Genomic DNA, 22,876 nt, shown 5'->3' with positions numbered 1-22,876 from the left:
GAATGGGAGCTAGTGATCCGTGCAGAAGAGAGACGCAGATCTTGTGTAGAGCGTAGCGGTTGAGATGGGAGATATTTTGTGATAAGTGCAGAGATATATGCTGGTGCAGTATGGTTAATAGCTTTATAAGCAAGTAGAAGTGTTTTATATTGAATACGGTAATATACAGGCAAACAATGGAGGGACTGGCAGAGCGGATCAGCAGACGATGAGCGTCTTGCAAGGAAGATCAGCCTAGCAGCATTTAAAATTGATTGCAGTGGTGAGAGTCTGTTCTTGGGAAGACCAGTTAGGAGACTATTGCAATAATCAATGCGGGATATACGACAGGAATCACCATTCAAAAGAAAGGTGATCCCTAATTTACTAAGTGGCCGTATTGAAAATACGGCCGCTAATTAGTGTAAAATGGACGCGAATTGCTGGCCAAATACGCCAGGAAAATCCACTTTATTTTCCTGTCATATTTGGCAGAAGCCTGCACGGATCAGTCAGATCCGTGCAGGCTTCAGTGTAAAAAAAAAAATTTAAAAATAAATAAATAAGTAAAAAAAATGGCGTGGGGTCCCCCCCACGGCCGTAACCAGCACCAGGCTGAAAGAGCCGGGGCTGGTAATAAAAAATCAGGAAACCGGCCGAATAGGGGTTCCTCGATTTTTTTAAAACCAGCCCCAGGCTCCAGGGCCGGGGCTGGTTCCCAAAATACGGGGGACAAAATGAGTAGGGGTCCCCCGGTATTTTAAGAACCAGCCCCAGGCCCAACCAGCCAGCAGGGTAATGCCACAGCCGGAGGACACTTATTATATAAGGTCCCACGGCCAAAGCATTAACCCTACCGACCAGTACGCCTGGCCAGGGGTCCTGGGGGAGTGGGCACCCCCCCAATAAAGGGGTCCCCCCCTTCAGGACTTACCTCACCAGGCTGAAGCCTCGTGCTGTCCCCGGTGACCCTGGGCTGTGGTCACCGGGCTGATTCAGTGTAAAAAAATAGAATAAACCATTGGGTTTTGCTGTGGAACTATGAGTCCCAGCAAGCCTGGAATGCATCCTGGGACTTGGAGAACCACAAGTCCCAGCATGAGGCCCATTAATGGGCTTGCTGTGACTTTTAGTTCCACAGCAAAACCAATATTTAAATAAAATCACACTGACACATAAGTAAAATAAAACTTTAATACATACATAGTCCATACATACTGATACTTACCTACCTTGAGCCCGTAGGTAGCCCTCGGTCTTGGTCCGGTGTCCTGGTCTGGGTTGGTGTCGGGGTCCTGGTCCCCGGGTCCTGGTCAAGTGTCGGTGTCCGGGTCCATGTCGGCGTCCGGGTCCGGGGTCCGAAGAAATCCATAGCGGACCCGTTGAAGCAAATTATACTTACAAGTCTCCTCTGGCAAAGATCTGTCCTCTTCGATCCTGAAGTAGTCCAGGTCTTCAGAAGAAAAAAAAAACGAGTGTCCCAGTACCCTGTTGCGAACTAATAGGAGAGACGCTGATGGTTCATCAGCAGCAGCACACACCTGTACAGCATGTGCTGTGCTGACAGCAGGCTCAGCATGAGCATCTCACTGACAGCATGAGAGAGATCATGCTGAGCCTGCTGTCAGCACAGCACATGCTGTAGGTGTGTGCTGCTGCTGAGGTGGGTGGGGGGAATACAAACAATCCCCTTCTTCTTTAGACAGTTTTTTCAACCCCCCCCTAAACATTTTGGGGGCAAGGCCTAATCGCGGTAGGTGGCCACGCCTCATGCAATTAGGCCACATCCCCAAAATGTTATTGGGGCCCGGCATACCTCTCGGCAGCCCTGGCTGGTTCTGACTCTCTGCCTTGGTGGATGGTATTCCCATTAGGATGTGCATGCTACTCTTACCTCTTCCTAAAGGCTCAAATGTGACATGTTTGCCACCAATATGAAACCTCCTCCCTATTTAAGGGAGTCGCAGGGTACTAGGCAGTGCCAGAGTATTATTCTCAATATTATTATTTTTTACAGTTCTTTATATAGCACAGCATATTCCAGTGCACTTTACAATTGGAATCAACAGTGATAGGACAAACTGGGTAATCACAGGCAGACATAAAGGTAGGAAGGCCCTGCTCGCAAGGCCCTGCTCATGGCAGCACGGATGGTGTAATGGTTAGAATTACTGCCTCACAGCGCTGAGTTAATGGGTTCAATTCCAACCTTGAACCTAACTGTGCGAAGTTTGTATATTCTCCCCAGGCTTGCATGGGTTTCCTCCGGGTACTCCGGTTTCCTGCCACAATCAAAGAATATACTTGTAGGTTAATTGGCTCCCAACAAACTTAACCCTAGAATGTCTGTGTGTACATATAGTAGTGAATATAGATTGTAAGCTCCTCTGGGGTAGGGACTGATGTAAGTGTTCAAATGTTCTTTGTAAAGCGCTGCAGAATATGTGTGCGCTATATAAGAAACTGTTAATAAAAAAATAATACGGTTTCAACCTAGTCTGCAGTGTCTGTTCCTGTTGAACTCACTGCATAATTACCTGTGTTCTGATCCAGTTGGCAATTCTCCTCACTTGATCCCTAGTTACTGCTTCTAGTGATGTCCTGGTTCTGATGTTGGCAATTATTCTGATCAAAGTCTACCTATACCCTGGCACTACATTGTATGCCTCAAGTCGACCAGTCTTATGTCTGTCTACAGTTCCTACACTGTCCAACAGCCTCATATTTTAGGATCCCAGTCAGAGGGAAGTGACCTGCATATTGGACAGAGCAAAGCACAAATCCCCCTGCGGGGTCCCCGGTGAAAGCTGCTGATATAACAGATTCCATGTCTCTGCTCTGAGTATACATAACAGTTGTGACAAACTGACAATAATAATAATAATTTAAACATGAACTCCATACTATTTATGTTAATACTATGAGGGGGGGGAGGGGACCGGACAGACAAATATTTACATATTTATCAATGGAAAGATTATTGATTACTTAGCTATAAATAAGGCTGTACTTGTTTCTCAGGCTTTGTACTTGTGCAGATGAGAATACTTGCACACACATTATTTTGTTAGAAGTGAAGAAAAAGTATACTCTTCTTTGTGAGAACACTCTTAGAATAACATTTATTTTTTAATCATTCAAGGTAATAAAATAATATGGGGTCCATATCCACAAAACAAACAGACAATTTGGTGATTCCAATAATAATATATCCAATGTAAGGTAAGTCACCTGGAGTGGCTAAAATAAATTTCAGCTCCCCATTGGTACGTTTTCACATTCAAAGAGAATCAGGTGAAAATATACTGAAAGGTACAGTAGTCAATCTATATGTTTTATTCTGTATACCTCTCTGACGTATCACTATCATAATGTTAATATTTCAAAAAGCATTTTTGAAATGTTTCATATTCAGGCAGTTTAACAAATATAATCAATAATGAAGGAAAATTAAAAGGCTCTGTTATGGTGAATCAGATGAATCTCCTGATTACATGTTTAATGCCATGTAGGTGTATGAACCCAATTAAATGGACAAGAGGTAATCATTGGATAGGGTGGGTAAGTGGGGAAGATAGTGAAGGGGAAGGAGAGGTGCATACCAATGACCCCTCACAGTGGCGTGCTCCTCCTCTGTAACAAGAGGGTGAGAATAGTATATTAGGTATCTGCTATCGACGCTGCCAAAAGGAGTGTTGCACCATTGCAGGATCACACCTTGGAGGGGGGCGAGAGGGGGCAGGATAAGAGTACCTAGAAGGAGTATAGTGTTTAAATATAAATAGCAGAGGACAGAGGATTGTACTGCTGCCCCTTGGTTGCTAAATAGCATTGGTGAGGGATGAGCGGTGTGGTCTGCCTGACACCAGAAAAATAAATGATGAGACAGGTCAGTGCAAGTCACTTATCAGAATCAACTTTATTGGCCATGTATACTTGCATATACTAGGAATTTGACTTGGATTGCTGTGCAACAGCCAGTTGGTACAGTTAAACAGTGACAGATATACAAACAAATACAGGTATACGCTAGAAGTACCCTGGGGGATATAGAGGCATGGAACACAGACCCGCTTCTGGCTGATTGTACTCAGTGCATGTGCCTTAGAAAAAGAGAATGGGGACTGGGAGGAAGGATGGGGTACCTGTATTAGCATTACTATTATTATTATTATTATTGTTTATTTATATGCGCCACAAGGGTTCCTCAGCACCTGACAATACATCAATGAACAAAAAAATAATAATGAATAACAGTACAAGACAATTAAGGACAAGTACATGGTAAGTAAAGACAGTTGTATCGTGGACAGGGCAGGATGACTGAAGCAAGGTCACTGAATGATTCTTCTAATAATAAAGTAACCAATATATATTAGAGTTCAAACATTAAGCTACTTGACATTGGTAGCAATACCTAATACCTAGTACACGTAAGTGCCATGGGCGAATCTAGAATTATGGTAATGGGTGGTCCCAGATGCAGACATAATAGTAGGGGGACCTTTGCGCGGCTAAGCCGTGCAGCAAAAGGGGGCGTGGCCTCATGGGAAGGAGGCGTGTCATCACAAAAAGGGGTGTGGTATTACACTTTAGACCATACACGGTAATGCCCATTACACATTTTAGCAAACTTCGTAATACCCATTACACATAAAGCCACACGCCGTAATGCCAATTACACATAAGGCCACACACCATAATGCCCATTACACATTGTGCCACACATCATGATGCCCATTACATACTATATAACACACCCTAATGCCCATTACATATTTGCCACATAAGTGCTGCTTACCTACGTGCTCATTGCTAGGGGGTTCTTGCTTGATGGCACCATAGTACCCATTACACATGATGCCGCACACCATAGTACCCATTACACATGATGCCGCACACCATAGTACCCATTACACATGATGCCGCGCACCATAGTACCCATTACACATGATGCTGCACACATAATGTCCCTTACACATGATGCTGCACACTGTAATGCCCCTTACACATTAAGCCACACATTATGCGTAATGCCCCCACATACCACCACTTGTAGCATCCCTTAAGCAATGCCACCAAAAGTGCCACTTACTGTAAATTTTTATATGAGCCTTCGCTGCTGCTGCAGGGAGAGATGGAGAGCGATGCAGCTGCTTCTTTGGGGAGAGGAGCAGAGCGCAGCGCAGAGCATGCTCCCACTCCCCTCCTGGTGTCCCCTCTAGCCGAGTGGACATTTGAAATATTGTGCGTGCTGTTGTAGTGCGTGACATTGTGGGAGCACGCGGGGCGCCGGCACCACATGATTAAAGTGGGCGCGGGCTGAGGTGAAAGCGGGGAGAAGAATTGGAGCAGAAGCTGCAGCGGTGACAGTCATTGACAGCTGGGCAGAGAGCAGGGGGCTGCCTGGCTGTATTCAGAGCACTGTAGGTCACGGCTCTTTGAAATAATACCCCTTTCACAACAGAAAATGCAGGGATTTACCCGGGAATATGGTCCCAGGATGCATTTTCTGGTGTGAGGGGGAGAGACAACCACTCCCCTTGCCTTCAACCAACCAGCTATATCTTCGGAACCAACTGACCCATTTACATGAGACCAGTATCATATTGACAAACTTTTGAGTTGGCTTTGAATGATGTTGGTCCCGTGAAACTGGGCTGTTTGGTTCCAGAGAAATCTGCCCTCAAAGAACATAAACAATCATGAAATTACATTTAAGAAATTTAAAAAATGGTTTAACCTCAATATCCCTGGAACCAATTCATATGGATCCAGCCTGGTATCAGATTGAAGGCCCAGCGATTTGGGTTCGACCGAGATCAATCTCGAGCTTCAGTGGTGCCGAAGGGGGAACTGGCAGCTGTTGAACAGGGTGGGGGTAGTAATTAGCGGGTCCCATGTTATCCTATAGGGAAAACGTTCCAGCTTTGACTGGCCATATCTTCGGGACGTTCCAGCTGTGCCTGGCCATATCTCCGGTTCCCAGGGGGCTAGAGACACGGGGCTGGGCTCGTTGGAAAGCCCCATCCCTCAGCTACAAAATGGGCTAATGGGTGGTCCTGTGCACCCCCGGACCACCCCCTAGATTCGCCTATGAGTGCTTGTTGAGTACTGAAAGGACCAGTCTTGTGAATGCACTGTTATATGTTTATCTGCTGCAGTAGCTGGATAACTTGGACTGTCAGTAGCAGACTGAACACTGATAGTGTGAGTGAGGAGACTGTATGCATGAGGCTTGATAGTAGCCTGGACCAAGCTCAGGTTGGCTGCACACTGGTGTTAGGTGGCAGTACTTATTACAGCAGCAGCAGATGATTAAGTCCAGCTGCGTGTGGAAAGTGTTGATGCAGATTATCAACCAAAGGGTATGAGTATATAGGAACAAATGCAGGTAAACTATATCCAAGGCTGTAACTCTGCAAGCAATGCAGGCAACTGTATTGGAGCCCAGGAACCTGGGATCCACTTCTGGCACATGGGACAAGGAGTCCCGGGAGACTTATTTAATGGCAAAGTACAAATGGCCAGAAGCTGTTTATATAGGGAGATCTGGCAGTAGATTGGCTGTGTGAATCATGTCAGCGTAGAAATACTGTGTATAGCTGGAATAGCTCAGATGACCCTAGGCAAGATGCTATACGGGACTTCAGCTACAGGTGAATCCTGATACGACTGGCTGGATGAACTGTCCAACTATATGAATTGGCAGCACCAAATAGGGTAATCAGGTATACTGTAAGTAGCAAATTTGTGGCATATAGTAGGATCAGTAAAAGACCTGTGCCAAATGATGTCCCAAGTTGTATTGTTGCATCATGCGGCAACTGAAATAGCCCTCCACTTATCCCATAGTTATGCTTAGTAATATACCATTATAAATACATTTTTGTACAGCCCAAGGTGTACTATAAATAATAAATACAGTAGATCTATTAATGGAAAATGTGATACTATGAAGAATGTAAGAATATTTTTGCAGAAACTGAATTGTCATCAAGAGATCTATTTATTAAAGTAATAAAATTGTCCATTTAAGATTTTCACACCATTATCAAAGCAATAGCCTTCACTTGGAGCATTCTATAAAGCATATGGCTTCTTATTTATCATGGACTGATAATTTTTTTTTTTTTTATATTTGGAAAGTTGGCATTGCTCATACTTAAGTCATAAGTCAATTAGGCATTTTTTTTTTCTTGAAATAAAGAGCCAATATCAAGTTAATGTGAGGTATTTTTTTTGTACTCAATGATGGATTATGTCCAGTGAAGTTAATGGTTTATAAGATAGTTGCCAACCTATAGATGATTGTCAGGGATACTCCCTGAAATAATAGCAATCTCTCGGATTCCCTGAAAAATCTAGTAATCTCCCTGACTGCACCTTTGCCCCATTATGCCCCATAGGAAATCCGAAATACTTACAATTAAATAGCATCATCAGTGCCAGTTCCTGTAATGGTTATAAAGCACAGTGATCCTTATGGCTACTTACATTTTAAATAAAGGTTTCACATGGGCGGTGTGTATGAGCATGATGTTCTGAGTGATCTAGTCTAGTCAGATCGCTTGGCACTCAGGAGTTGCTAGATCACTCATACACAAGTAGGGATGTGTGTATGGGCAATCTGTGCTAACTGTCTGATTAGAACACTGTCGATTTGACTAGATCTTGACTATATGTAGTCAAGATCTAGTCGGGGATGGACGCATCACACATGGGTCCTTATTCAGATCTGATCAAAGTACAAATTTGTACTCAAAATGGGCAAAACCATGTACACTGCAGGTAGGGCAGATGTAACATGTGCAGAGAGAGTTAAATTTTGGGTGGGGTGTGTTAAAACTGAAATCTAATTTGCAGTGTAACAATAATGCAGCCAGTATTTACCCTACACTGAAACAAAATAACTCACACAAATCGAACTCTCTCTGCACGTTACATCTATTCCTCCTGCAGTGCATATAGTTTTGCCCATTTTGAGAACAAATTTGTACTGCGATCAGATCTGAATAAGGGCCATGGAGTGATTGGTGCTTCATTTTTAAGCGATCTAGTGAGATCGCTTAGAAAATGCGCTAAAATCACAAAGTGTGTATGCCCCTTAACTGTATATGGAACTTCTTGTAAAACACAATACATGACCATGACTGGAAAAGTATCAGTGTATTTTCATTAACATTTAGATCTTACTGACTTAGTGGCTCATTTAAATTTGGATGTAAGTGATTTTTAGATATACAGTAGCAGTCCATGTCCCTAGTTAGAGGTGTTACTTTCACAATCTCCCAGAAATGCTTTTTCAAAAGTAGGCAAGTATGGTTTATGATGGTGTTCTGTGAGTACATACGCGGTTACAGGAGTGGGGTATCCTTAACACTAAAGTCCCCCCTAAACCTAGCCTTCTCTCACACAGCCAAACCCTATCTTCCAACCTAAATCTAGGCTCAACTCCCACAACCTAAAGCCAGCAATCATTCCTATAGTCAGTGAGATTTTACCTTCGGTCTGTGCAATATTGCCAATATACACTAACTGCTCCGTCCTTCATTACACGTCAAAACTAGTGAATCAACTTTGTTTCAGATAGAGGTGTTTTTGACTAAACATCCCACATCAGTATGATAGGAGACTCAATATCTATGCTCTGTGCTTCACTATTAGTCTGTCAGTCTGCTTCTGCCAGCTTACCTTGTCCCCCCACTCTGCCATTTATTTATTTATATATATATATATTTATTTATTTTTTCATTAATTCCAACCTGGTTGCAAGATATTTTTAAATGTTTTACTAGTTTGGTTATCCTTTACATTTATCCCTGTTGGATATAAGTCTTAGGTGCTAAATGGTAAAAAAAAAATCATATCATAGCTTTAAAATGTTAAGTTTAGTGCCCCTCAATTCGAGACATTTTAATAATAAACTTTATTATATGGTGATTCATTCATTCGTTCATGTAAGTAGCCTGCAACCCAACGCAAGCTGGGCACCTGGCAGTGTCTCTGCAAGTCTCCGACAGCTAGCAGTGCAATGTGGCTATAGCAAGCATGTGATAAGAGGAATAACAGGAGCAAGAACTGCTTGTTTCCTGGCTGAACACTGATATACAAGTAAAGGTTTAAAAGAACTCAGAACTATGCTCATATATTTATTTACTGTATATACACATATTTGTTATTCCATTTTCTCTAGAGTGGGGTCTAACTGTCAGCTATGGCAGAGGCAGAACTACCATTGGTGCAGCAGGTGCAGTGCACCGTGGTCCATGAGGACTAAGGAGCCCACAGCTGCCCCTGTCACCCTCTTTCCGTAACCCACTATTTTTCCCTGCCACCCTCTACCTCTCACTGTCACCCACTGTTGTGTTGCATATTGTGAACTTGTGTTGGGGTGGAGGAGGGGGGTGCCACTGTGCCCTGGTTTCGCATTTTATTTATCCATTTTTTCTTTTTTCGTTTATTAGCTATGTGTACAGGCTCACTAAGTTAAGATACATAAAATATATTTACAATGATCTTCAGCAATACAGAATTATACTGCTGACATTTTTGTGTATTTATTCTGTAATATGTGACCACTGTGAGTGGGAAACGCATTACCTTCTGTTTCATGCCCTTGTGTTATGTAACGTATAAAATAATACATTTAAAAGGAGATCATTATAAAGACTTACACATGTTATACGCCTATAGAATTCATGTTAAAAAACGAAGGAACTTGTAACAATAAACAGTGTAGTCATTAACATTTTAAGTAAATAGCTATATCATAAAAGTCATTTTTCTGAATTGGTTCGAGATGAGCCATTGAGAAATAAATAAATAAATATCTAATTATTTATAGTAGTCTCTGCTCAAGTGTGCGCTGAACTGGGTTTCCAAAGACAAAGTTTGAGAAAGCATAAGGTAATATACAACTATATTGCCAAAATCAGGCATTTTAAGGTTAAAGTGTAATCAGAACAATTCTGATAAATATAATGTAATCTAATACAATTATAAACATTATCAGTGTAATGAATACTGGGAGCTTTAGTAGGAAAACTTCTTACATGGTAAAAGAAACACACATTACTGATGATTTATGCCATTGAATGGTGCTAAGGAACCCTTGTAGCATCTTATCAATTAAACAATAATTTATTAACATTGCATTTAGGTGCAAACCTTCCAGTGAACCATAAAAGCCAATTACAAATCAACTTTCACTATCTACCATGCACTAGATGAATAAAAGTAACTGTTGATTGGTTGAAGTGATTTAATGCACATTTTGTACATAAATGTAATCTTACTAAATGACCCCAAATCCTACTTTTTTGTGTGCATAAAAACCTCTAACTTCTTGTTAACATGGTATTCCTTTCTTTTAAAATTTGGATTGGTTTTTAGGCAAGAGCTAGTGTAGAAATGTAGAAAAGGTGTATATTCATGAATTCTGTTTCCAACGGTTATGCTTTCTACAGACACTATATTTTTATACATTACATATTCACTAATTAGGAACAAATATATGGCCACATTCTGTGATCTGACCACCCAAGTAATAGATTTGTGTCTAATTTTGCCACACACATAAATCTATGGATTGAATGGAAGGAATGGATAAGAAATTGCATAATGTTTCTTGTCAGCCAATTTCAGTTATTTTAGGACCATACATGTGGCATTGCTAGGCCAGTTTAGAAAATTGGTATATGAGTGGCCTGCTTTATATCACCCAAAAAGTTTGTTTATAGTGATCCTAACCTGTGTTTGTAGTTCTACAATAGACTCAATTACAAGAGAGGTTAAATAAACATGGTCCTGATTTTTGTACTGGGAAATAATCAAAATTGGGAGCAGTGTATAAGGGTCAGTTATTCATTTAAACATATGTTACCTCACGGATTGTATGTGATAAGGTTGGCTGTGAACAATATAATACATTTCTGCCTCTGAAGGATATATAGACATAAGAGGATTTAGGTGTTTATGAGAATTGAGCAATTATGTAAACATTTAAATACATTAAGAGATTCAACAAGGTTCATGAGGAATATCCAAAAACAGCAGGCTCAATCAGAAGTTGCTAGTTATAAAAGTTTTGGAAACATTCTAGGCAATATTATTTTACTTAGTAATAGTAGGTACTTGGTATTTAACTATAAAAAAGCTCTCTAATTGACTTTGCAACATATTCTGGTTAAATGAAAATCTTAAAACTAAAATAGCTTATAATTAACTTTTCAGGTATAGTAGCTAGGTCAAGTTTACTGTATTTAAGCAAATAGCAAATCATTCAGAATGAATCAAATATAACTGAATCCTCTTCTGAAATCACTTAAATATATATTTTTATATATTCAAATTGATTTATAACAATCTGGTAATATACATGGCACCCAAATCTTCACATTTCTATTGACATCTATTACTTTGGCAGAAAAACTTTCACACTGCCATCTTCATTACCCACTAGATTCACATATGACCGATGATCTTTGAGGGCATCGCTGATTGACCACAAACATAATCAGATTCCTAATTAATCTGCAACTGAATGCACAAAATGAGTGGAATAACTAACATTAAAAACATAATTTGTTCATAAATAAAAAAGTTACTTTTTCATACAGGAATTGAATATTTCAACCTAAAATCTTTTCTAATCTACAACATCACAGCTCCTCTTTAGAGAGCACTCCCACTCAGTTTTGTACATAATATTGGGCAGGATATTAATAGGAAAGTATTTATAAAGACCCATATGAATATTATAACCTTGTTCTATATACTCTTTAATTTATTCGATTATATAGCATTTCATTTAAAAAATGGATTACATTTTAACTTATTGTATCTTGGACTACAACATTTGAGATAACTATTTGAGAAGTTGAGGTGTTCTTTCTGTTTGTGGTCTTTCCAATCATTATATGGTGTGTACTCACACAGACACACACACAACCATTATACCATATTGTGCATTTGCAATACCCTACATCCGTTGTTACGGTACCCTCTATAGTGATATGAAAAAGAAGTGGAACAGGTTATCATAGATTTCATTAGAACATTGGATCAGTCTAAAATAAAGACTTTACATTTAGTTTTTGTGTGTTTTTGAACTTTAAAATGTACACACTTCATTTGGCCTTATCATTTCACAAATGTAACCTGCCAATGTATCTCCGATACCTCCAATCTAACTTACCAAACAGCAATGTTAATACATTTATTTTTGTTTTCACATTACATAAACTTATAAACCATTTGAACACCTTGAAAAATTAAACCACTACTAACCGTTATTTTCTGCCTGTACTCGGAAATCATTTATGTCAACGTTAGAGCAACAGTACATGTTGTCATATTCAAAATCTAAAGATACTTTTGTCTCACATGACACCTCAATAGTGATTATGTATAGAAGTGGTGTGTGTGTGTGTGTGTAGTGAAAAATATCACACTATGTTATGAGACCTAGGTATCCAGCCTGCCGCCAACCAAAAATGTACCCTTTAAAGTGGTCATCTTAGCTTCCTGTACAAGAACACCTGTCATTGTATTAACATTGTCAGGTGGTTTTCTCAAACCATGGGCTGAATACAATGTTTGACAATCTAATATACTTACTTTTGAAGTGAATTACAGTTTTTTAGGAGTAGGTATGCAATGCATTTTATTTGTTTCACACACAATTAACTAAAACAATGAACACGTGTTTAACTGAGTTTATTATCAGCTTTAAAGGAAAAAACAATGTTTAAAAGGTTATACTTGTAGAAAAAGAATACATATTATGCATTATTTAATTATGTATTGCTGTACAAATATGCCAGCATCTCCCACAGCACTGTACAATAGATAAGGACATTATAACTATTACATAATTTTAACATTGAACATGAAGTGCACAAAGAATATAAGCTATGATCAGTGGAGCTTGATTAATTTAAAGGAAAACAGGATAGAAAACAAAGATGGGGAACACATACCCAGAAAGGCATTTACATTATATAATGCATGTGATAGGAACATAAAATCTATACAGTACATCATTTTGCTTTAGTTGTTTTTGTTGTTTTTTGCACCTGTTTATGAAATATTATGATGTATGTACATTTAAAAGAAAGAGGCAAATGTACTGAAAACAAAATAGACAACAAAAATTAATTGATTTGTTTTTTTTTTAATGTAAGATGAGATAACCCCAAGTAACAATTTGCTCTCATTTTTCACTTTTTTCTTCAAACTTTATCATCTATAGTGTTGTTATTTTGACTTTGAATAGATATTAGTCAGTTTAAATTGTTATTGCTATGTAACACTCTTGTTGTCAAAAACTAGGATGTTATGTATCACATCATCAAAGTATAAAGCAATATGTAGACACATGTTTACACTTAAAGCATGTTATACAAAACCCCAGTGATGCCTGTATGTGCATCAATGCAATCAAATCAACATGCAAGTCTGTCAATAACTGCAGTTATTTCACACAGAACATTGTAGAGATCAGGAAACACAAAGTAGCTGCTAAATATTTACTAAAGAAAAGCACATCCTCATTGTAAAAGCACATCTGTCTGTTCACAAAGACATGTTATATTATTATGTCATTAGTTCAAATGACAAACTTAACCTATAAGTACAAAAATCTATTTGAATTTAGTTCATTGTCAAAGGGTTTTTCTTACAAATTCTCTTGGAGAATCCCTAATTCTTTGCAAATTGACTTTTATTTATATATTAAACAATTATTTAATACATTTCCCTAAATAAACTATGTGGCTAGTTCAATCAGATCATTTTTTTGAACATATTAAGTTATAATACTGGTAATACATTTGATGCATTTCACACTCATTTGTTTTATTGACCTGTTATTAATCAAAAATAAGCATTTTTGTGCATAAAATTAAATTATTCGTTTGTAAAGATATCTGAAAATATATGGAACTAATCAAAAATCCCTTTGCATATGACCTTTCCACAGCCTGGTATGTAGACTTGTTTGTACAGACTTTATGCCTGCTAAGCCACTTAGTCATTAAATTGCTCATCTTCTGGTGTTATGTGACACTTCTGTTAGAATTGTTTGGTATTTATTTATCTTTTAATAAAACTATTTTATCCTTTTTAAAACTACAAGAATAATGAAAATGGCTATTTTAAAATAAATAGTTATCAGACAGAATATTTAGTTTACATCATAAGTAATATAAATAACCCTTTTGAATGATATTATATAAATGATACAATTTATTTAAATAGTTTAATACACAATCTAATAATGAACATGTAACAAAACATTTTAATCATTCGCTACTTTGATACACAAGTAAATATTATGTTTTATATAAGCTTAGATACTTAAAAAAATATGTTTAATTGATGTTTGACAAGGAAATGTGATATTTTAACAAAATGTATTACAAAATAATTGTTATTGATCGTTTCTAATGTGTTTTTTTAATTTGACTGTTTGATAAATTAAGTTTGATTAAAGAGTTGATTACTGTAATATATGTATTTTATTAAGTGGATGGAGGTTAAAATGTATATATTTTTGTTAGTTTTTGTTGTAATTTTTTATTATTTTTACAAGTTTTAAAAAACTGTGCAGGTTCCCTAAGGAATTTGCTGTCTAGTCATACTTCCTTTGAAAATTGCACAGAGGGAGAGTATACTTAAAGTTAAATTAAGAAACAAAACTAGAATATGTACTAATTATACAAATGTATCTTTATAATGCATTAAAGTTGTATGTATTTAATTAGTATCTGTTTATTTTACATGATGTTTTTATCAGAAACACAACAGTTGCAGTGATAGTTGAGTAGAAATAATTGATTAAAGCTTGTGTATATATGCAAATTCCACCAATTTGGTCAGATAATCTAAAGTCATAGTCGAGGAACAGTACTATTACATAGAGATAGCTAAACAAAAACACTTTTATTATATCTAATTTCAAATTTCCAGTTATGGATAGTTTATAAGAAAGGCACAGTTTTCAACATTAAAATTAAACTAAAACGTAATAAGAAAATAAAGAAATAATCATTTACTTCTAAATAACAGGATAAACAATGTAATCATGCAGTAAACCTGAAACTTTATGAAATTGATGTAGATTTCTTAGTGATAGAAATCAATTGTTTTATAAAAAAAATTGTATCCTCATTTCTTTCTCTATAAAATATAGAATCATACATGCTGCATATTTTCTTAAGTTGACTGTTAAAGTGAAAATGTGTTAAAAAGTATTTACAGTGTCCATTTGGATGGAACATAAATGTATGGATTACTAAACCATTCTCTCTCACATTACTTGCTCATTTGGATCCTACAGATTTGCCAGACAGAATTTGATAGGTATGATCTGGTGACCTTAAATAACCTTGCAAAGTCATAGACAACTTGTTTGCTGCAGAGAGGAGTTTGGTACTGTCATGTTCAGTGCTAGGAAAATAGCAGACATCTGCAATATATTAGCACAATTAATAAATAAAGCTAATATAGCGCTCAAAAATAATTTAGAACAATAATACAAATGTGTTTTGTCCTTCACAGTTTAGATTGTACTTGACTTCATTTTAAATGGCAATAAACATTGGAAATAAAACTAATTACTTTGTTGCAAACTGGAAGCATTTATAACAGTCCTGAGAACAATTGTGTTTGAACAGATTTGAAACCACTTAACATTCTCTTTTGTGGTAAATTCATTTAACTAGCTCACTTAGTGAGCTAATCAGACACTAGTTAAAGAAACACCAAAGACACAGAGTTGGAAAATCTGTTTTGTTTATTCGTAATATATATGTGTGTATATATATATATATATATATATATATATATATATATATATATATATATTCTAATTGAATTAGAATTAGGTCATATAACAAAGTAAACAAAACATTCCAGTTCTAACTTTTTATGATAGGTACCTATGGGGGACACATGGACAATTATAGTTTTGCAGAAATAGTTTAAACTCCATTGCCTTTTGTTGTCCTTATATTGTATTCATGTTATATCACACTGACAAGTCCTGTGTATTGATTTTTTTTCTTCGGAGACATGAAAGACATTTTTTTTACAGGCCTTCCCTGTGGAAAGAACCAGAATTAAAAGGTGATACCACCCACCCAGAAGGAATGGCATGCATGCAATTAGGACCAAGCTCCCAGCTAGGAGGGGGAGAAGAGAGGGAGAATTCAAAGTAGAAGGGAAAAAAAGCAGAGATCCCCCACCTCTCACAAACAACAAATCCATTTAAACTTCCACAGCCATCAATATTGATCAATGTTCCCATAGTCGGATTAACCCTTTCATTGCTTTAAAATCCTCAACTGATGAAAGAAAGCAACTCAGAATTCTGGATTTATTTTTTTATTTTTGTTTGTTAGTTTTGAATTTTTTTTTCTGCTTGCAAAGTGAATGTGTCAGGCAAAGGGGAGATTATTTAGCATCTTTAAAATAAAAAAAAAATACTACAGCAAAACAACATGTTTCTAAGGTCAGTATTGTGTGAAATGTTTTAATATTTAAAAAAAAAATGTTCATCAATAACACCTAAGAAAGAAAACAAGCACCGATCCATGATTTGCAGATGTAGACAAAAAAAAAAAGAAAGTCTGGGAAACATTTAACAAGCTCTCAATACCATGGTGTAATGTTGGTTAAGTAAACACAATAAATACCTTTTAGCACAATTTCAACATTTCCTAACATTATTTACAAAGTGACATTTTTTTCTTCTTGACTAATTACACACTGTCACTATTCCTTAGCCATTGCCTCTTAGATTACTTCCACAGAAACATTCAATATGGATAATCTTTAAAAGCATCATCAAATATTTATAAAGATAAACAATTGAATCAGTACACTATTGTTTTACATTAGAGAAAATGTGTGGCTGTAAAGATAAATAAAACTATATGCAACAGGGTACAGATGACATAAATACGTGTGTGTTTTATTAGGTAGGCAAAGAATGTGTGTTTGTGGCATAATGTATGCTAATTACTCACAAGCACGGCAGGATTTCACTGTACTGTTCCCTGTGCACATATGTCATTATATTATACATAATATCAGGCATGTTGTCTTCTCTGTAATCATCAATATATGAGCACAATCTGTTTATGAAGCTTAGTATAACTTTTAGAAAGAACATAATATTTGCATGACATGCCTACATCTAGCATCAAACTGTTGGTCATAATTAGAAAAAAATATATCACATTAATAAGATTACATTCCTACTATTAAAAATACATGCTTGTTGGACATTTCCATAAAATCAGAATGTTTAAATGAATGATCACAGGTTGATTGAGCTTTCTTGGGCCATTTTATACCTTACACCTTATCTTATGCTAAATAATTAATCAGCATATTCTGTGGTCAAATTGTAGTAAGGAATGAGAGTATACTGTGTTTACATCCCTGTGGAATGAAATGATTCAGTGGTGAAAATGTTAGTTTTATGATAAACGTGATTAAAACGGTTTAGGGATCCCACTGTCAGTCTCCAATTTCCTCTGTTAACACATTCCTCCCCTGGCCAGTATAAGCCATGCAATGAGAGCAGTATGTGGGCGAGCTGCATGCACAGAGCGGATAAGTGGGTGACCGAAAGGTTCCAAGTAGCATCGATAACCGGAGACTAATTACCAACTGCCCCAAAGCCAAAATGCAATCATGCACTATATGAGTGGGAGCAATAGGCATTCATGAGTTAAAGGGACTTTGGATGAAGGCCTTGTACTGGGAGATATAGTTTAAGGAAAAACACTCGGGGCCCCGCCCTCTGTGACGTCACATGGACGGTTGCATTGGCGAAAACAAGATCTGGCAAATGCACTTGATTTATCTCTCATGTTATGCCTTCAGATTATTTAATGAAGCCCCCACTTTAGCACGGGTCCCCCCTCCTCCGCAAATCGCACGTGCGATGAGAGCACAGGGAGAGAGAGTGGCAGATTGTCAGCGACTGAAGGAGGTAAGAAAATCAGCCTTTATACTTTACTTTCAAACTGCTTAAAGAGACAGAGACAAGAGTTAATCAGATTTCCAGTGTGAAAGTGACACGTTCTGTCCGAATACAGGTAAGTCACTGGATAATATGTAATATTACTACTTCCATGTGCAGTTATCACTAGCTTTAGAAATCATATAAATATATATATATATATATATATATATATATATATATATATATATATATATACACACACACACACACTTATTTATGTATATGTGTGTAATATCTTGCCTTGTGTCATTTTTCCCATGTAACAGTGTAAATATTCCCAGAAAATATAAATTATAGCATATAACATTTCATCAACAAATGACATGTCCCATAAACTCACCTTAGTGTCCAATGACTCTCATATAGTTTCTTCTATAGCAGAAAGGAGGGAAAGTCTCTAAAATAAATGCTTTGCTTAGTACCAGAACTCTCTGAAAACAGTTTTTTTTCTCTCCAGAGAACAGTGCATCTTTAAATGGCTACCATTTTGAAACCAGAATAACATTTCCAATAGACAGAAGAAATCCCCCCTTTGATTCCCCCATGGCCTTTTTGAATTCACGCCCTGCCTTACATCAAACGCTTTTTTTGCTGATTAACTGCACAATCAGGTCCCTGTAGATGAGGAGGGGGATATAGCAGAGAAAAGCAGCCCCTTTTCTAGAGAACAATGCTATAATCTCAGCTCCATTGGACAGGAATGTCTGATTTCACAGCCCACTGCTTCTCCCATCTCCCAAAAACCCTGCCAAAGGTCCACCAAGGAGAACACCCCCTCCCTTTCAATGAAAAATGGACAATTTACAAATGCAGCCTAATCACTTCTGTCTGTTAGAAAAAAAACAAAACAAAAACAAAACATTTGAACATAATGGAGGAACAACTAAGGAAAGTATAAATGTGTTTACTTCAGAACTTCTTGTGCAAAATACATGTATTATCATTGGTCTGTGTATGTGGGAACTGATTTAACAGGGTCTTAATGATTTTTGATTATGTCAGATATTGCTTGTTACATTGCCTTTATTTATTCTGTATACATTTGCATTGATTTCTTTACACTAGTTTGATGATATTGTGTTTGTGTTTTAAATGGTTAATATGGTTATACTCTCTAGAGTGTTGATAAGGGCTAGTTTAGTTAAAAACACACGATTGTTCCATAAACAATGTTAGGAAAGTATCCTTTAAAGATACATGTATAGTCTTAATATCCAGTTCTTATTTGCAACATTTATTACATAAGAGGTCATTGTTGTACACTAAAGTCAATACATGAGAGTGACTGCTTATATTAAATCATATATACTCTGCCATGCCCAGTGTTATGTCACAACATGTGCAATGTATTGTTTTATTGTACGTGCAGGGTGTAATGTAAACCTGCACATGCTGGGTGTTATAGTGTGTACTGTAAGCAATGAGCTTGGGGTCACATTACAAATGATGCCTCTGACTGGCCACCTGCACAAATATGTCTGTCCCTATTTTCACGTGTCTTGACATGAAGGGTCCATTTCTCATCCGTTTTAAGATAGGGGCTTGTGAGGTGTGATCATAATGCCCAGAACACTTCCCCCCCTCCTGGTGCCCTGGGTGAGTGCTGTGCGCTTCCCTATGTGTGTGTGTGAGAGACAGAGAGTATGTGTGTGTGTGAGTGTGTCCTCCCTCATGGATGTGTTTACTCTCCAGGACCCCTCTGCTGGGACCAAAATCAATGAAAATGTAGTTGGGAGAAAAAGGCGGGCAAACCCAAAAAAATTTGTGAATGGCAGAATGTGTTTGTGCTCTCATTGTTAAAATAAAGAGCGTGCGGTGACGTCTGTGTTCCGGGAACCAATCGTGGCGCAGATAATATTTTTAAATATCCTTATGCTCAAGCCAATAGGAGCTCAGGTGGCAAAGACTAGCGCAAGCGGCGACCAATCGGAGAAATGCTATGCAAATCAGGATCTGTCCAAGCAGGAGCTGAATGTCAACTAGTCAAAGATGGAGGATGGAGCTGGGAGGCCATGAGGTTTGTACCGGGAGCAGGAACGTCTCTCTCGCCTCCCGGGAGGCGCTGTGGCTGGCTAGAAGCTGAGGTCTGTTGCCCCAGGGAGGCCCCCCTGGATGGTGGGTGGCTCCCAGGGGCCATGCCAGCCTCTTCGGTCAACTTTTGGAGGAGGAGGCGCCTCCTGTGCCCAGGTACCATTCATGAAATTGGGGCTCAGAGCTGGTGAGTAGCATCCGGGAGTTCTGGGCGGAAATGGCGGGATGTGAGGGGAGTGGTGAGAGCTGCAGAGGCAATCACTAGCCCATTCAGGGGGGCTGCGTCCCTGCTGGCGGCTGGGAGGGAAGGAGACACCCAAGAGGGGCCTCCAGGCTGCTGCTCGGGTGTCGGTAGATGTCCGAGTGGCCGGCAGTGGGAGGGGCAGCGCGCTCCGGGGATGGGGCGCTGGGCACTCCCGGAGCAGCGGTGCAGAGGGCGATGCTGCAGGCGGGGGAGCGGGGCAGCGCTGTGTGTGGGACGCCGGAGTGCTCAGGCTGCTGCTGCTGATGATGATGATGGCAGAGCCGTCGCTGTACCACCACCACCACCACCCCCCACGCTGCTCATACACTCCTGCTGCCAGATCCTGCCCCGAGCACCGACATCCTCGCAGCGGGAAGGAACCGCGACAGACCCCGTGGGCGTGGGGTCCGGAATGTCCCCAGTTACTCGGCTGTGTGGTCCTATCATGAAGCAGCAGCCGCGATCAGCCCCGGGACGTGTGGCCACCAGGCAAGGGTACGGACGGGAACTTCTGAGCCTTGTTGTGTGGATCTGTGACCCAGGCACCGGACAGGGAGCTGCTGCCTATATCACACCATGCTATACTCCCCCCACCCCCACCCCCCATATCTTTTTGTCTGGATGTAGATGATCAGTCCGTGACTGCTTCTGCCACTGTATGTGTGACTGCTATTTGAAGCATCAGGCCATATATATATATATATATATATATATATATATATATATATATATATATATATATATATATATGTATATGTATTTAACTGCCTCTTCGCCCCCCACTTATTACAACGTCTTTATTAATTTAATAGCTTTTTTTGTTCATTGTTTCTACCAAATCATCGAAACATCGTATAAGTCACCTGATAATTGTTACATGCAGTTCACATTTTGCAACAATGTGGCTAGCAAGTAATAGTGCAATCTTCGAGGCAAAGAAAAGCATGAAACCCATTTTATATAACTTTGCTCTTTTTGGGGTAGGTGTGTACATTATACATACTACTGAGAGGAAAAAATATATATTATTTCTGTAGTTTTATTTTCAGTACTTCTTACATGTACGTACAATTCTCCTATGAGTCACGTTCTGTCTACATATCCCAGGACATATCAATTCACAATATCTTTGTCCTATTGACAGTTTGAACTTTTTCATTCATTTACATAATTTTTTTATGTCTGTTTTTTTCCCAATGAAACTTTCCAGTATATAGATCTATGTTCTATATATTATCCGATAAGAATAAGCTTAATGTGTGTGTGTGTGTATGTGTAATATGTGTATATATATATATATATATATATATATATATATATATATATATATATATATATATATATATATATATATATATATAGTGGAACTGTAATAAGCTAACCAATTGGTAATTATGTTTAATGTAAAATTCATTTTTAAGTGTCCTTAATATCCAATGACTTTAGGTTACGTTTTGTGAGCTATTTGGAGATACGTGGAAGTTTATTGCCATCCGCGGCCCTTTTTCTGTTGTACTACTGGAACGTGTAATTAGCAGTGCAATATTAAAAGGGCATTGGCTGGCAGAGTCCCATCAGTCCTAAATTAGGTGCCTTTTATTGGATATCCATATGTATTTCTATAAGCAACTTAAATCACCAAGTGTAATGAGTTTACATATATTCCATTCCCTGGTCGTCATCTGTGTAATTAAAGCCACAACAAACGCTGGTGTCCTTTGACACCCTCAAGTGCCACATTTCATATTCAATTATTTATCGCTCATTCATTAATAACTGCCCTTTGCAGAACTAACCGGTAGCAAGGGAATATTTGTCAAAGCTTGGAGAGATAAAGTATCCTCCAATCAACTTCTGACTTTTTTTTTTTTTTTTTTCAAACGTTATGTAAAATGTAAGGTAGAAGCTGACTGGCGAAAACTTTATCTCTAGCATAGCTTTGATAAATACCTCTATAATAATAATAAACAAAAAAAGCCTCTTTAACCCATCTCCTAAATAAGAACTTGGTTGTGCCCGTTTTCAGCATATGTACACACACATGAGCCAGTGTTTTTAAATGATTGTGTGTTGTCATGTTGCTGCCCCAAACATAATCGTGATTGTAAAGGCCTACTGGCTGACGTTCAATAGGCCACAGAGCCGGCTCCTATGTGTACACAAATATATACATTTGTATTGCATTGGGTATACTGCATGCTTACTATATTAAATATGACTGGCTACAAATCTGCCTGTCATTAGATACAAACTGCTACAGTTTTGCACTGTACATCTGGTAGCTACAAAGTTACTATCCATTTTTTTTTTTAAATCGGGCTGCATTCACATTTTCTTTCCTACATTCTTTTGTGATCTGCTCAATCGTTATTTAAATTACCTTCCCTTTTTTTTTGTTATTTTTTAAAAAAACGTTCATATTTGTCCTGAGGTGGATATGTAGCTTTTCAGGTTTCCAGTGCAGGATGTCGGTATGTTTTTGTAGACCATAGGTTATAGTGTTATTTTAATTGTTCACGCCCCCTGTAATGCATTGTTCTGATATTGTGCTGATATGCCAAATGGATACCCAGAGAGCAGAC

This window comes from Crinia signifera, chromosome 1 (assembly GCF_055691185.1).
Source record: "Crinia signifera chromosome 1, ASM5569118v1, whole genome shotgun sequence".
In the NCBI taxonomy this organism is placed as follows: domain Eukaryota; kingdom Metazoa; phylum Chordata; class Amphibia; order Anura; family Myobatrachidae; genus Crinia; species Crinia signifera.
Note: the sequence above shows the minus strand (reverse complement) of the source record.